This window comes from Camelus bactrianus, chromosome 4, assembly GCF_048773025.1.
Source record: "Camelus bactrianus isolate YW-2024 breed Bactrian camel chromosome 4, ASM4877302v1, whole genome shotgun sequence".
Classification (NCBI taxonomy): Eukaryota; Metazoa; Chordata; class Mammalia; order Artiodactyla; family Camelidae; genus Camelus; species Camelus bactrianus.
The window spans coordinates 69,031,913-69,047,751 of NC_133542.1; the positions used below are offsets into that span (position 1 = coordinate 69,031,913).

The 15,839-nt window shown below is 37.6% G+C and overlaps 1 protein-coding gene and 1 long non-coding RNA gene across 9 annotated transcripts in view; both read right to left on the minus strand.

Annotated features, from left to right (window-relative positions):
- The window catches only part of MAPKAP1 (MAPK associated protein 1), a 209,800-nt gene that overhangs the window by 99,998 nt on the left and 93,963 nt on the right, over positions 1-15,839 (minus strand). The window lies entirely within an intron of this gene.
- On the minus strand, positions 8-15,785 carry LOC141577499 (uncharacterized). The gene is made up of 3 exons (XR_012506553.1): positions 8,696-15,785; positions 7,179-7,351; positions 8-3,652 (listed from the first exon to the last, which is right to left on the minus strand). It is a non-coding gene; the product is annotated as an uncharacterized LOC141577499 (long non-coding RNA).

Below are 15,839 nucleotides of genomic sequence, written 5' to 3' on the forward strand. Positions count from 1 at the left end.
GGAAAACCAAAAAGCAAGTGAATACCAAGGTGAGGGAGGGATGCAGAGACCAGAGGCTATGGTGTATTGCAAGCAAACTGGGACACTGTTGTTCTTTACCCCAAAGCCCGGTGATAGACCCCCCAAATCCCACCTCACTTGATAAAGAGAAAATACATGACAGCAATGCAAAGGGGGAGGAAAAACAACGTGAAACAGGAGCCTTTATTCTACACCATCTTCCCCACAAATATTTACTGAGCACCTGTTGTAGATAAGACACAGAACTTAACTTCTTAGCTCAAAGAAAAGATTGAGTATCCGCCCTCAAAGGAAGCTTACACTATGGCAGAGGTTTCAAAAAAGTAAGCACTACAATAGCTATAATATGGATGTAAATAAAATCAGTAGCATAAAAGAGAGACAAAGAAAATTATAAGGCAGGAAAAAATTATTTCGGAGGAGGAGTCAGAAACTCTTGATTCATGTTCAGGATTAAGAAACTATCTGTGCTCTAGCTCAGAAGACATACTCAGTGTAACCAAGAACAATCTTTACAGTTCTCCTTTCTCTGAAGAATAGCAGGCTCACTTGGCAGGCTCTGATTCCAAACATCAAGGATGCTTAACAGAATAAAAGCAAATGACCAGATTTATCTCTGGCCTTCTCAACTACTTTCCTAGAATGCCCAGTTAGTACTCCCAGATTCCAGCTTTGCCTAGTTTAGAATTAACACACACCTCCTCCTCCTTCTTTGAGGGAAATAAAAAGACAATGTGCTGAGAAAGGGTAGGAAACTATGCCAACATAAAGACAGTATAAAACTGAAATCAACTTCAACACTTTAAAATATCCTGTACCAAAGCTGGATTGTGAAACTGCAAATCTGCTAGCATTCAGAAGCATGAACCTAATAGTTCACAAGGCATTAGAATTCTAAATTCTGTAGCTTAAATTTGGAGTTTTAATTATATGATTGATGCTTAAATTAATTAATTGCAAAGTGTATGCTAATTGTTTAATTGGTTGCTTGATCTATATAGATCATTTTTTGAATTAAATGAGTTGATTTACAAAGTTTATTGATTGGATGTGACAATGAATTATTTCACTGACTACCTGATTTGCAGTTTTCCCAATTAATTCACAAATCTTTAGCTGCAACTCTGCTTATTGAGAGAGAGCCTACTTCAGGTGATCTATACTCAGTCTGTCATGACTAAGAGATATTTATTATATAAAACAGGTAATAAGGACAGATTAAAATTAATGGGAACTGTAAATTTACTAAATGGATGGATAACAAGAAAGTAATCTGGCTAGGTTTGTCACTATAAATTTCATGTATTTACAATGCTGTTAAGAAATTTAAAATTCATCTCTGAATGGTATGAGAAACATACCAGTCTTTGCAAAATGTTACTAACTTCAACACAAAACACTTGCAGATACAGAAGAAAAGCCCTTTAGATGAAGAAAATGTCATGGTGTACTTAGCTAAGGGCTTTGTGTCTAGAGAGACCTGAGTTCAAACCTAAGCCCCACTGCTCATGGGCTATGTGACCTCAGAGAATAGGCTTCATCTCCTTGAGTTTCAGTTTCATCATCTATAAAAAAGGTATAATCTACTAGAGGTGGCTGTGAAGATTAGATGAGATAATATATGTATCGCCTAGCATACAACAGAGGTAAAAAAAAAAATGATATGGTAACTATAATAAAGTCAGATGGAAAATAACTTCTACAGTTAGGTCAGTCCTTAAAGATAAATCCTGGATGCATATTAGAGTAACAATGAAACTGAGAGACATGTTCTATGTACAAACATCTGTAACTGGAGTTCACATGTCCGCCATGCTCCAGCCTTAGGGCCATTGAGCCTCCAGGGTTTCATGAACAGGGCAGACAGTGATGAAGCAAGCAATGGACAGCACAGATTATTTACTGCCTGTAAATCATCCTGAGGAATGTCTGTGATTCCCTAGCACCACAGAGGTTTCAAGGGCAAATAAGAAGTCTATTGATCAAAGCAGAAAGCCAAACATTGGTATCAGAAGAATTCTGCTTTGATTGTCATGGATGCCCCCAAATCCCCTCAAAACAAACTCAGCAAATGTCACAGGCTAAGATCCAAAAGCCAAAAGACTCACTGAGCCAAGTGCTATTATTCTCCCCAGTTCGTAAATGTAAAGTGTGGTATCATTTATTCATTTAAAAAACATGTGCAAAGTGCCTATGCTGTGCTATAGCCTGTCCTGAGCACTGGAAACACAGCAAGGAAAAGAAGAAATAATTCACTCCATATTACACAAACTAACGGAAGTCTTCTCTGGGTCGTCAGTAAAGTTTAGCAGTAAACAGTGCTTCACCCCCTATTAACTCTTAATTGAACATCTGAGAGGAAAATTATTAAAATTCCATATTTTGCACATTTTGCATGGATTTACTGGTTCCTTTGTGCCTTTAAGGATATCTAACACTAACAAACAAGTATAAGACAACTGGATCCACAAGAGTGGGGCTGGCATGGAAGGAGTAGTCCCTTTCAGGTACCATGGAGTTTGTGAGCAGACTGGAAGTTTCAATAATGAACGGATGCAAAATGCAGCCTGTTGCCAAGAAGAGATCCTTTGCGGGGAGATGTTGTACATACTATCTCCAAAGCTTTAATGAGTACAGGTAACTGAATTTCCCTTATTCATATTTCATCAAACAAAGCTAAAATTTTTCGCTAGAAAAATTTATTTCATTTAATTGTGGACCAATATACATTTTATGTGCAAAGGCCAGTGTGGCTTTAATGAAGAGACAGACGTGTATGGCACAAATATAAATGGTATTTAATTCATGTATGAAAGTTCCAGGAAGGAGCATTCCAGGAAGCAACCCAGATTTCTACCAAATGTGATCTAACATGTTCGTAAAAATTTACTCTTCTCTTCAGGAAGTGCAAAACACACTAAAGTATGATGACCAGACAGATGAATGCTTACTGTTTTCTTTTAATTAAAAATAAAAGAATGTGTGATTCTGAGATGTCCAGAACTCTGACTACATGGGCTGTGCTGTTTATTTTGATGAAAGAATCAACATTAAGAGCAAGTCAGGCATTAGCAAAACAGAAAGAAAGATCCTGAGGGTTGCAGCTCAGAAGTTCTTCTCTTTGAAGTCACAGAAAGGATTTTCAAGACTGTCAAGATTTCCTTTTCTCTAAAACAAACCCCCATAAATGGAAAGTAAAAAACGGATAAATAACATCATAAAGTTTGTCAAGCCAAAGCAAGCTCACACAAGAACAGTACAGTAAAATCTAAATTTTCTGGTAAAGTTCTAGGGAGAAAATGCCCACTGACTTTTAGGCAGAAGCAAGACCTTCATATTGTTCTGTCTGAGCTCCTTTTAGGGTAGTTTCCACTGCTACATCGTCAAGTTCTTAACTTCTTCTGCAGTGTCAAATCTGCTTTTAATCTCCTCTAGAATGCTTTTCATTTCAGATACTAGACTTTTATCTCGAGAAGTTTCATTTGGATTTTTAAAAATAGACATCTTTTACTTCTTTCCTCTTCATGTTTGCCTCTGTTATCCTGAACATTTGGAGCATGTTTATAATAGCTGTTTAAACATCCCTTTTTGCTGATTCCATCACTTCTGGAAAATCCTTCCTTGTACTGTTCTATTTGAACAAGAGAAATTATTCAATCAAATTCACTTGGTAGAATTCTAAATTTCAGAAACTCATGAATTCTATTACAAATTCACCCTGAAAATATTCACTTCACCCTCAGTCCCACTACCAGAGGGACCTTTCAGAAACACAAATGCTGTCACCCTCACCAGCTTAAAACCTTTCACTCACTATCTTTAGAAAAAAAACAAAAGATCCTTTAAAGTACATGTTTCCATAAAGCCTTCCAACCCAGTCTCCTGGACATACATCCTGGGGCCAGTCACACCAACTGCTTGCAGTACCCTGATCAGGTTGTATGCCAGCTCTCACCACTGTTCTTGCAGGCCTTTCAGCCCGGAGGCTCCCTGTTCCTAGTCTGTCTAGACAACGTTTGAGATTTAGCTCAAGCATCTACTCCACTGGGAAGCCTTTCCTGACAACCCTACTAACTCTAATCAATCTAGTCCCCCATTTTCAGGCAGAACTAGAAAAGCCCTTCTCTATGTCCCCACAGCATTCTGGATATACACTATTGTAGCAAACCTTAATAACAGTGGAGCTGAAATTGTATGATTTGGTATCTGTCTCATCCACCAGCCTGCATCTTGAGGCCATAAACTTTACGTTATGACTTCCTGTATCCCAGTGTCTAGCAGAGGGCCTGGGATGGTAGAGAAAACATGTAAATGCTTGCTGAATAAATGATTACAAAAATAAAAAGATGGATAGATGGACGCATAGAAAGAAGGAGGAAAGGAAGGAAGGAAGGAAGGAAGGAAGGAAGGAAGGAAGGAAGGAAGGAAGGAAGGAAGAAGGAAGGAAGGAAGGAAGGAAGGAAGGAAGGAAGGAAGGGAGGAAAATATCAAGTGGGTATAATGTCCATGGTGCTTTCACCATGAGAAGAGCCTCATTTCTTTGTACATCATGGTAGTTAACAGCAAGGGAAATGAAGTCAGATCTGAGCTCAAATCCTGATTCTGGTACTTGCTAAATACATGACCTTGGGTAATTACTTAACTTTTTGATCCTCAGTTTCTCTGTTGTTACCATCTATGCCTTATAGAGCTGTTAAAAGGAATAAGATAACACACTTAAAGTGCTTGGCCATGAGCATGACACACAGCAGGCATTCCAGTGTGTTTGTATCAACCAATTCATTACCTAGCAGTGTGGTGGGGTGGCTCTGGCACCTGGGAAATGTTGATAATGGGCGATCTTTCTGTCCAGTTCAGTGAACAAAATATTTGTATTAACTCTCTCCAAACCTCATCTATCACTTAAATATATCACCAGGTTGAGAACTGCTAACTCAGTGATTTTTAATGAAGAAAGGTTTATACACAGTCAGAAAGCAGACACCTAGAGAAGGGCCTCCCTAGCATGCCAAGGGGGGTAGATCTTTGTATGTTCCTTTATTTTCTCATTCATTCTGCAAATTATTCACTGAGCTTTATGTGTTAAGCACTGTGTTATGGGCTGGGAATACAAGCCCATAAAATAGGTATGGCCCAGGCTCCAAAATCTATCCTGCTACTTATTCAGCTTCTTCACCTGGATATTTCTCAACTAATCTCAACCCAAAAAACAACCAATTACTTACATTACACCCAAAACTGAACTCTTTATTTACCCCATTCTGAATGTATTTCTTCCCTAAGACACTCCATTTCAGCACCACCATCCATACAGTTCTTCAATGTCCAGTCTTAGACCTTCATCTCTTTTCATTCGTCCATGCTGGAGGCTTCAATTAATATCTCTATGCAGATGACTCCTAAATTCACACTTCTGGCTCATCTCTTCTCTAAACTCCAAACATGCAAATATAACTATTTGAAAACTTCTCTTAGATACAGCAAAGCCATCTAAAATGAACAGGGAGAAGACCAAACTCATGCTGCCCTTCCCAGCCCCCTTCACACACCAAAACCCAGTCTTTCAGTGCTCCTTTATCTGGGTGAAGGATGCAATACATCAAGTTGTGCAAGTTGAAATCTAGGGAGTCTTGGTATTGCCCCTCTCCCACACTTCCCATATCTAATTCATTCCTAAGTCCTGCGAATTTTACCTCTTAAATATTTCCAGAATCTGTTCACTTCTCTTAATCACCACTGAGGCCCCTACCTTCCCCTCTTAGTCTCATTCCAGACTATTTTCTCTTCCCTTCTTTGTGCTCCAGCCACAATGGCCTTTAGTTCCCTGACTACAACATGCTTCCTCCTGCTACAGCATCACTGCCATACTGTTCCATCTGCCAGGAAACTTCCCCTGCCAAACGCCTCTGGTATCACTTTCTCAGGGAATTTCTCCCTGAATCCTAGGTAGGACTCTCATAAATGGCATTCCTTCTCTTCAGAGCACTTAGTTTTTAAGCAAACATCATTTGGTTTAATTATTTGAATCATTTGCCCTTTTACCTCACTAGATTGTGGAATTCATGAAAGAGACCACATCTGGTTCCACTCACCACTGTATATCCAGTAAAATGCCTGGTATATAGCAAACACTCAATAAATATTTTCTGAATGCATGAATGAATACAAATGATAAGTGAAATGAGCCAGTAACAAAGTGCTATTACACTTGATAATTTCTTCCTCCCCACCAAACTAAATTTTTTGAGTGCAGCAATCACATTTCCCTTGTTCTCCATTTTATCCTCAATACCCAGGGCCTGGAACTCAATAATATTTGCTGAATGACGAAGTGATGAGGGACTTAAGCCTTTGAGATTAAGCAGGGTATCAAAAGAAGAGTGAGAAAGGCATTTCTAAGGAAACAGCAAAAGCAGACATGGTATCAGTGTCAAGAAACTGCCAGTTAAAGAATGTGATGCATTAGGATGGATGGGAGCATAGCTGGGGTCAGAACAGGAAGGGTGCCTTAAGCTGTATCATTTAGGTAAGTGGTTCTCAAGGATGACTCTAAGGAGTATAAATTAGAAGCAGCAACCTAGAAATGGGAGAAGAGTTGATAGTGGTGGATAGAAGGGGGAGGGGAGTATAAAGAATTCAGATTGCAAAGTTGACAGAAAACACATAATGTAAGGTCAAATGCTCCTACATAACTTCATAAGCCCACAGGGCATCAGTGTATCGTCGTAGCATGGCACAATTACTTACAGTATCAAGAGAGGACTAAATTACGCTACTATTGTTGAACTACTGCTGGTACTGGTTATAGTTGTAGCCAGCTATAGTTATAGTATCTAGCAGCGACAGAAATGAACCTTTACTGAGCACTTCCCATGTATTTTCTCATTTTATTTTCATAACTACTGTGATAGAAAATTTCTATCCTCATTTTACACATGAGAAAACCGGAATCATGGGCTGAAGTAATCCATCCAAAATCACCCTGACGGTTAGTGCCAGAATTCTAACCGACTATGGCTTTGAATCCCACACTGTTAACCACTGTTATATACTGATTAAGAAGGCAGATTAAAATGTTAACACATTAGAGAGCTTCTATGAAAAAATATTAAAATAAAGAAACTTCAATACCGAATGAGATAAACCCTAAAACCCACCAAGCTTCCCAAGGGCTCTAGGTAGCGGAGGTTACATCAGAATGAAGCAAATCCACAGTGAAATCCGTTGCATGGCTATGTCATGACTTGGTATACTCTAGAGCTGCACTCTGCAACATGTGGCTACTGAGCACTCGAAACGTGGCTAACCGGAACTGAGATGTGCTGGTGTACTGCAAACAGCAAATAAACACCAGATATTGAAAACATGATAAAAAAAAAAGAATATTAAAAAAATCTCATCATAATTTTTATATCAATTACATGTTGAAATGATAATATTTAAGATACAATGGGTTAGATTAGATACATTATGCAAATTAATTTCACTCATTTTGGGGGGGAAACATTTAAATAGATAATTACCAGAAAATTTAAAATTGCAAATGTGGCTTACATTTGCAGCTTGTATTATATATTTTCCCAGCTTTATTAAAATATAATTGACATTTAACCCTGTGTAAGTTTAAGGTGTTGATTTGATATACTCTTATAAAATGATCGCCACCAAGTAGCATTAGCTCCATCAGGGTGGGAACACTTGAGATCTACTCCCGTGGCAATTTTTCAACTGTGTTGTACATTAGATCCCCAGAACTTAAAACCTGAAAGTTTGTACCCCTTGACCACCATCTCCCTATTTCCCCCAGCCCCTGGAAACCATCATTCTCATCTCTGTTTCTATGAGTTTGGCCTTTTTAGATTCCCAGTGATGTCATACAGTACTTTGTCTGACTTATCTCAGCATCATGTCCTTAAGCTTCATCTGTGTTGTTGAAAATAGCAGGGTTTCCTTCCTTCTCATGGCTGAATAACATTTTATTGTATACCACACCTTCTTTATCCGTTTATCCATAGACGGACACTTAGGTTGTTTCCATATCTTGGCTATTGTGAATAATGCTGCGATGAACATGGGAGTGAAGATATCTTTTTGAGATCCTATTTGCATTTCCCTTGGATATATACCCAGAAGTGGGATTGCTGGATCACATGGTAGTCACATTTTTAATTTTCTGAGGAATCTGCATACCACCTATACCAATATACATTCCTACCAACAGTGCACAAGGCTTCCCTTTCTCCATGCCCTCGCCAACACTTGTTATGTCTTGTCTTTTTGATGACAGTCATTCTAACAGGTGTGACGTGACTGTGTTTCATTTGGACAGTTCTATAATCAGAAAATTCCACTCACTGTGCACAGCAATAATCTCCAAAGTATACTACTCCAGCTTTCTGTACTACAGCCACATTCTACAGGTTTTTAGTAGTTTACCTGTCAGTAGCCTAATCAAGAGTAATAGTAAGTAAGAGACCAGTGAAATATGTTCAATGTCTAAGGGACAACTGAAAAAGAGAAGGCAAGGAACGGCCATTCTAGTGTACAATGAAGTCATAATACACGACTAACATCTCTGCATAAAATTGGGACTAGTCAAAATTACCCTTGAAAATCCCTTAAATCACCTATGAAGTAGAGTAAATACGGTTTTGTGCAAAGAGCAAGTGTATACCTCCCATCTCAAGTTCTTGACAGGGTAAAACCTCAATGAATTTTATTCTTCTCTCTTTTACAAATGGATGTTCCTCAAAAGATACTGTTTCACTCTTGAATCTGGAATCTGATGGAGAAATATTAATTAAAGAATGTTTTGAAAAAATCTTACAGGTCAGAAATAGACCCACATAAATATAGTCAACTGATCTCTGACAAAGGAGTAAAGGCAATTCAAAGGAGAAAGGATGGTCTTTTCAACTGAATATTAAGATGAGGAAGGAAAGAAAGAAGGGAGGGAGGGAGGAAGGAACAAAGGAAGGAAAAATCTAGACACTGACCTTACACCTTTCACAAAAATTAACTCTAAAAGGATCACAGACCTAAATGTTAAGTACAAAACTATAAAACTTCTAGACAATAACAAAGGGGAAAAACTAGGTAACCTTAGGTTTGGTGATGACTTTTTAGCTATACTACCAAAAGCATAATGTGTGAAAAAAAAAAAGGGCAAGTTGGAGTTCATTAACATTAAAAGCTTCAGCTCTGTCAAGGTGCTGTTAAGAGAATAAAACGATGAGCTACAGATTGGGAGAAAAATCTTTATAAAACACACATCTGATAAACATACAAAAAACTCTTAAAACTCAGTAAGAAAGCAACCTGATTAAAAAACAGGCAAAAGACCTGAATAGACAGCTCATGAAATATGACAGACATCAAATAAGCACATGAAAAGATGTTCAACATCATCTCTTTAGGGAATTGCAAAGTAAAACAACCAGATACCACTGCACATCTATTAGAATAGCTAAAATCCAAAATGCTTACTAATCCAAATGCTGGTGAGAACATACAGCAACAGGAATTCTCACGTACCACTGATGAAAATGCTAAATAATGGAAGACAGTTTGGCAGTTCAGAAAGTTTAGAAAGCTAAACGTAGGCTTACCATACAATCCAGCAATTGTGCTCCTAGGTACACACAAAATGAACTGAAAATGTATGTCCATACAAAAACCTGCACATGAATATCTATAGCAGCTTTATTAATAACTGCCAAAAATTAGAAGTGATCAAGATGTCCTTCAACAAGTAAATGGAAAAACAAACTGGGTACACCCACCCAATGGACTATTACTCAGCAATATGAAAAATGAGTTCTCAAACCATGAGAAGACATGAAGGAAATTTAAATGCATACTGCTAAGTGAAAGAAGCCAGTCTGAAAAGGCTACAGATAGTATGATTCTAAGGAGGCAGCTGAAATTCTAGAAAATGCAAAACTACAAAGACAGTAAAAAGGATGAGTAGTTGCCAGAGGTGAGGGAGGTAGGGGCGAACAGATGGCGTGTAGGACATTTTTAGGCTGGTGAAACCATCCTGTACGATATAATCATTAGAACTGTACAATACACAGAGTGCACCTAATGCAAACTACTGACTTTAGTTAATAATAATGTATCAATTTTTGTTCATCAGTAGTAACAAATGCACCACACTAATGTAAGACCTTAGTACCGGGAAAATGAAGGGCAGGAAGGACATATGAGGGAACTCTTATCTTTTCTGTGCAATTTTTCTGTAAACCTAAAACTACTCTGAAAAATAAAGTCTATTAAAAATTTTTTTAATTCCATAGGTAATCGGCTTCAGAATTTAAAAAAAGATTGAAATAGAAGAAAAAGCCAAAAACAAAGAAAGCATAAAAAACAAAGCTTAAAACAAGTTGACTAACATGAAACCAACATATCAGTGGTTACAGTAAATGTTAGTAAGATAAGCTTCCCTATGAAAAGAAAACGACTTAGACTGGGTCAAGAAGGAAAAACCTCACAAAGGTACTCAGTGTATCTAAAACAAAAAGGCTGAACAAAGATATAATGGGCAAGTACAAAAAGAACAAGAGGAAAAATGGCTCATATTACTGAAATAAAGCAAAGAAAAAGGCAGGACACAATACATAAATGAAACAAATAGGGCTTTTACATTAAAAATAAATACATAATAAAGATATGAAATGCATGAATCTTTTTGTGCGCTTGAAATATATAAGGTGGAAACTGTTGAAAGTGGAAACAGGAGAAATGGACACACACACACACACACACACACACAAAGGAAATTTAATTCATTTCTCTTAATCATCCATGGACCAAATAGTCAAAAACTGTTAAGAACATCATAGTAATTTAACTTGTTGACTTAATAAGCGGATATTGAAGTCTGCAACCTATAGAGAGTAATTTTTCCCAGAATCTATGGAAAATTTGTACAAATTTATTATATAGTAAGCCCCTCCAAGTATAAATCTCTAAGCAGAAATTTTATAGGCCCCATTTCCTGATCAACATTCAAAAAAGATGAATCTATATAACAAAGTCTAAATTTAAATATTCAACTACCTAGAGATTGAAATGATTTCAGTTAGTTTCTTCTGAATAGTCCTCTAAAATCAGTGCATCAAAATAAGCAGGAAATTATCTTAAATACCACAACCCAATCTTGCTCAAGAATTAACAGCTATTATAGTAAAAAAGGCCAAGAGTCGAGCCAAATTCTCCACTCCTTCCCTGGGGCCAAAGCCTACCTCCATAGACAGTTTTTAAGGCACAGAGACAGGAGTACAATATTCTTAAATAAATAGTTTTTTCTTGACAGGAGAGCAACATTCATAAATAAATGATTTTCTTGAAATTGAAGGAAAGCTCTCCCATTCATCTAGCAATTCAGCCCCCTGTGAATGAGGAGCTCTTCCACAGGGCCAACCCACCGCAAAAGATCAAACAAGGATCTATTTCAACACTTAGGTACAAACAAGCTAGAGAAAAACTAAACACAAAAACCCTTGCACTTCATTTCCTGATGAGATTACAGGGATTGACTTTACAGACTGCCTTATAGCAAACAGAACTGAGAAATCCACTGTCACATAAGAATTACAAAAAATTTCAAAAGACCATGGCTTATTTAGAGTCAATGTAATTTTGTAACTCAAAACACATTTACAGAGCAACTATTTTAAAATGTCAACATGTTAGGTATACTCAGGAATACAGATCTTCATAAGATATACTCAATTTCAGAGGTTTACAAACTATTACAAGACGAATTCTATTGGGGGGGTTCGGTATTGCTAATTAAATATTTGAATCTTCCTTATTAGCCTTTCTAATTTTTGGTTTACTTTATCAGTTTCCGATAAAAAGGTACTGAAATTTTCTGTTTTGATTGTGGATCAGTCAAGGATGTATGTTTATAATTCCCTTAAAATATTTTGAGACTATGTTGCTAGACGCATTCACATTCAGAACTATTATATTATCTTGGTGGGCTGTTCCTTTTTTCATTATGTACTTTACCAGAATATCCATATTGGTTTTGTTTTTGCCTTAAATTCTACCAGTTCACTCACTGCCACCCTCCTGACCACCTCGCTTTGCCAGATGGAACAGAAGACTCTGACCCATGGTAACAGAAAAGGCAGAATGGCTGCCTGGCAGCTTTTGGACTGGGAAGGAAGTAAGGTTCTTTTGTAGAACAAAAATTTTTAATTTTGATGAAGTCCTATTTATTTTTTTTTCTATTATGGATTATGCTTTTAGTGTCATGTATAAGAACTCTTCATCTAGCCCTCGGTCCCAAAGATTTTTTTCCTTTGTTTTCTTCTAAAAGTTCTATAGTTTTACATTTTACATTTAAGCTGCAATTCATTTTGAGTTAATTTTATACAAGGGATGTGGTTTAAGCTGCAGCTGATTTTTTTGGCTTATGGATGTCCAATTGTCCCAGCACTCATTCACTGAAAAAGCTATCATTCTTCTATTTAATTTGTATGTGCTTTTAATATAAAGACTCATTCTTATCTGTGTTCAATTCTGGAAATCCTCCAGCATTATCTCTTCAAATATTGTTTCTTTGCTATTCTCCTATTCTTTGCTTCACACATGAGAGGCTTTCTAACTTTCCCCCATGTTTCTTACCTTTTTCATCTTTCATTCATTGTATCTCTTTGTATCTTTGTGTTACATCCTGGGGTGAATTCATTAGTCCTATCTTTCAATTCATTTTCTCTTTAACTGTGCCCTGTCTAGAGCTGATCTCATATACTTTTTTTTTTAACTTTCATAACTGCATTTTATATTTCCAGTACTTTTAATTGGTCTTCTAAATCCACCTCTTTGTTGTTGTTGCTGTTGTTGAGTAAAAGTCGATTTACTGAGAGAGATACATACTCTATAGACAGAGTGCTGGCCATCTTAGAAGGCCAGAGAGGCCATGAGGCATGGGGGTGGGTGTTTAGTTTAAAGTAAAAATAGGTACACACTCCATAGATGAAGTGCAGGCCTTCTCAAAAGGCAAGAAAAAGGCCTAAACCTACCTCTTGGATTCTTACCTGTTTGGTTTTGTTTCACAATTTCCTAGAAGTTTACCATGGATGGTATTCTTTCATCACTTTGATGAAGTTAAACATATTTATTTGAAATTAATTTTCAGGTCACTTTTTTATATTTTGTTAAATGTGACTTCTCCAGATTACTGTCTTTCTTTCTTAGTACCACTTATACTGGTTTGCTTTGGAATTTTAATTTGCTAGCTTTTCTTGAATAGGACTGCTTTCTCTCGTTTTCTCTCTCGCTCTCTTCCTCTCTCACCCCTCCCTGTCTAATGCTTTTATAGATATTGCCACTGTCTTCCATCCTTGTTGGTGCAGAGGCCTCCAGTCTAGAACCAGGTCTTACGCTGGTAGTTCAGGGTTCCGATCGTTTGGTAACACTGGGACACTTGGGATATCATAAACCCAGTCACAGCATGGTCAGGTCCTGGTCACACAGCTATCTCTATTCCCCTGCAACTCCAGAAACACAATTTTAAGTGAGCCACAGACCCAGGAAGCTTTGTTCAATTTCTTTTCACAGGCAGGACAATCCTACCCTAGCTCCCAGTTTCCAGCAGTGAGAATTCCTCTGGTCCCCATCTAGGCATGAAGTCCTTTGGTCTCCACCCTCAAGCAGTGTTTCCCACTCTTTTTTGATATCATGGCATACCTAGAAAATAACAGTATGTGTATAGCACATAGGTAGAGGGATCAGACTGTTCACTACCCAGAAATGATAGCTGGAGGCTCTGGCCACCTTCAGGCTCTGCCTAGTTGCCCTGAAGCCTGAGGAAAATTAGTGTCTCACATACTGGTAAACTCATTTATAGCATGTTTTTTGGGAAGTAATACCCTAAAAAAATTGAGTCCCAGCACACTCTACCTATTTCTGCACTTGGCTGTGTTTCTAGTCCACAGGATGTTTATCTTGTTATTAAAGTATGTCAATAACATATTTCATTTATCATTACTAGGTATTTGGAGCAGAATATAGAATTTAAAGCATGAAATTAAAAGGCCATCATAACCAGAAATCCACGCTTTTCCCTCTGTTTAGAGCACCCTCCTCTCAACCTTTCTACATTACTTTTCCCTACTCCTCCTCCAGTTTTCAGTTTATTTACTCACTTTTTTACTTTATTATTTAAAAAAAAATTTTGGTGGGGGGGTTAATTAGGTATTTATTTACTTACATGGAGGTACTAAGGATTGAACCCAGGACCTTGTACATGCTAAGCACGTGCTCTACCACTGAGCTATACTCTCCCCACTCTAGTTTTCAGTTCAGGTGTCACTTAAGGTTGCTTTTCATGATTCCACTCTCACTACCAAATACAGGGTCAGATTTTTCTCATGATTTTACATGCTATTGCATTGTATTATTATTGCCTATTTACCTTAGACAATAAGCTCCTTAAAGGCATCAATGCCTTTTTCACTTCTGTATTTCCAGATTTAGCAAAGTGCCTGCACTAAGTACAGTCTTAATAAACATTTTAGTATCACCTATAATAGAGTTCCATGATAGAGAATACTATATAATAGTGAAGAGTGGGATTCTCGAGTCAGAAATTCCTGGGTTTAAATACCAGTTCTATCACCTACTGTGTGATTTAGGAAAGCTACTTAGCCTCTCTACACTTTAGCTTCCTCATCTGTAAATGTAAGACACAGTTGAACTCCTGTCTCTATTGCTTACTCTTTTTGTAACTCTGGGCAAGTTCCTCTCCCTCTCCTGATTTTAGTTCCTGCAATAAGCAATGTTTTAAGGATTAACTCAGACAACATATATAAAGTCACTAGCGCTGTGACTCTCTTTCCTGCTTCTATGTCATTCTGAAAAGGGAAAACACCATAGCTCAGCCTTGAGCATAGCTGCAGGCTTGACCCTTTTCTGAACCTAGGTGGTATCTTGGTTGAAAAGGCTTTCTATTGCCATAGGAGCAATAAGGATTATCTTTATATGCACAATTTATTCAGGCAAAGTGGAGGGCAATGTCAATGAGAACTTGAGAATAAAGTACAAATTTAATGCACCTAAAGGACAAAACAAACAAACAAACCCGATAGCAGACTGGACCATTCTAACTCTGAAAATGTGAGAAGAGAACGTCTCCATGAGAATACATTTCCAAAATGAAGGCATCCACTACATTTTTCTGTATCCCAAACCCTAATGCTGGGAAGAGCACATAAAACTGGGAAAGGATGCCTGTCAGATAAGGAATTTAAGTATGGGAAAACCAATACAGCAAAGCACTTTAAAGTTCAAGTTATGATGTACATGCTGAGACTCTACTTTCAAGCACTGTATTTTTAATATAATTGTTTAATGAGTAATAGAGCCTAGTGACTGAGAGAAAACTTGAGCCACTAACTGACAACAAAGAAAACTGTAAATCAGACCAAAAGGAAATAATGCAAATATCTTGGATTATTGTCTAAGGTAAACAGATAAAATAGACCAGGAATCAAATTCTGACTCTGTCATCTTCCACTGGTATAAACTTCAGCAAATAACAACTCTCTGATCCTAAGTTTCCTTCTCTGCAAAATGAGGATCATAATGTCCCCTCACCGGGAGCGGGAGAATTAAGTGAGAAATCAGGTGTGAAGTGCCCAGCACTGCACCCAACTCTTGGTAGGTGCTCAACAAACATTAGTTCCCTCCCACTACCTCCCATGCCTCTTTTATCAGCAAGCACCATAAAAGGGGTTCACAAACTTATCAGTCTATTTTGGAGGCAGATTTCTCTGAGGTAAGGCTGAGACACACAGGCCCAA